The 1,834-nt window shown below is 43.0% G+C and overlaps 1 pseudogene; it reads left to right on the top strand.

Annotated features, from left to right (window-relative positions):
• The first annotated feature begins 653 nt into the window (after positions 1–653).
• LOC108518990 (zinc finger protein 669-like) lies at positions 654–1,523 on the top strand (annotated as a pseudogene).
• The last annotated feature ends 311 nt before the right edge of the window (positions 1,524–1,834 follow it).

Below are 1,834 nucleotides of genomic sequence, written 5' to 3' on the forward strand. Positions count from 1 at the left end.
AGAAGAGAGAAGAGAGAAGAGAGAAGAAACAAAGAAACAGTAGCCCCTCAGATGAGAAAGAATCAGCACAAAATGCCAACAATTCAAAAGCCTCAGTGTTTCCTTACCTGCAAAAGATTGCATTAGCTCCCCGGTGGATCCTAACAAGATTGAAATGTCTGAAATGACAGACATAAAATTCAGAATCAGGTTAACAAAGAAGCTCAACAAGATTCAAGAGAATGTTGAAATCCAAGGAAAGCCAAAAATTGAATCCAGACTGGAAAGCCAATACCACCATATTAAGAAGGAAACAACTGAAATTCTGGAATTGAAAAATTCACTATAGAAATTTCAAAATATAGTTGGAAGTCTTAACAACAGAACAGACCAGACAGTAGGCTCTTCCTGTTAGTCTCCACTGCTACTTCTTGGCTCTGGGAGGCCCAGGTGGCTCTGCAGCAGCCTCTGCCACCCTGTGACCTGTGGTTATTGGGACATCCCTAGTTGACGCCAGCACACTCGGGAAGCCAAGGAAGGGACTCCGTGGCTTTTGAGGATGTAGCTGTGAACTTTACCCAGGAGGAATGGGCTTTGCTAGATTCTCCCCAGAAGAATCTCTACAGAGAAGTGATGCAGGAAACCTGCAGGAACCTGGCTTCTGTAGAAATCATATGGTACAGAGATTGTGTGAAAGCAAAAAAGGCAGTCAGTATGGACAAGTTGTCAGTCAAATTCCAAATCTTGATCTGAACGAGAACACTTCTACTAGATTAAAACAATGTGAATTCAGTATTTGTGGAAAAGTCTTTGTATGTCTTTCCCTCCTTAATAGGCACATCCTAGCTCACTCAAGATACAAACCATATGGAGAGAAGCAATATAAATGTGAACAGTGTGGGAAATTCTTCGTTTCTGTTCCAGGTGTTAGAAGTCACATGATGATGCACAGTGGAAATCCAGTTATAAAAGTACGATATGTGGGAAAGCATTTTATTTTCTCAATTCATTTGAAAGACATCAGAGAACTCACACAGGAGAGAAACCCTATAAATGTAAACAATGTGGTAAAGCGTTCACTGTTTCCCGTTCTTGTCTAATACATGAACGAACTCACACTGGAGGGAAACCCTAGGAATGTAAGGAATGTGGGAAAACATTCAGATTTTCTTGTTATTTTAAGACGTGTGAAAGGACTCACATTGGAGAAAGACCCTATAAATGTACCAAATGTGATAAAGCCTTCAGCTGTTCCACTTCCCTTCGTTACCATGGAAGCATTCATACTGGAGAGAGACCCTATGAATGCACACAATGTCGCAAATTCTTTAGTCCTTTGCTTTCCCTTTGTAACCATAGAAATACTCATACTGGAGAGAAAGCCTATGAATGTAAACAATGTGACCAAGCCTTCAGTCGTCTCAGTTCCCTTCACCTCCATGAAAGAATTCATACTGGAGAAAAACTCTATGAATATAAGAGATGTGGTAAAGGCTACACTCGTTCCAGTCACCTGACTCGCCATGAAAGAAGTCATGATATAGAGTCTGGGTGTAGTGACTCAGCCTGCGGTCCCAGAACTTTGGGAGGTCAAGGTGTGTGTATTGCTTGAGCCCAGGAGTTCATAACCAGCCTAGATTAAAACAGTGTGAAACAACCTGGGCAACATGGTGAAACCCTGTCTCTCCAAAAAATAAAATAATGCCAGGTGTGGTGGCTCACGCTGGCTGCTCGGGAGGCTGAGGCAGGAGAGTGGCATGAACCCGGGAGGCGGAGCTTGCGGTGAGCCAAGATCGCACCACTGCACTCCAGCCTGGGCGACAGAGCGAGACTCCGTCTCAAAAAAAAAAAAAAC

This window comes from Rhinopithecus bieti, unplaced genomic scaffold (genome assembly GCF_001698545.2).
Source record: "Rhinopithecus bieti isolate Rb0 unplaced genomic scaffold, ASM169854v2 scaffold_2431, whole genome shotgun sequence".
NCBI classification, from domain to species: domain Eukaryota; kingdom Metazoa; phylum Chordata; class Mammalia; order Primates; family Cercopithecidae; genus Rhinopithecus; species Rhinopithecus bieti.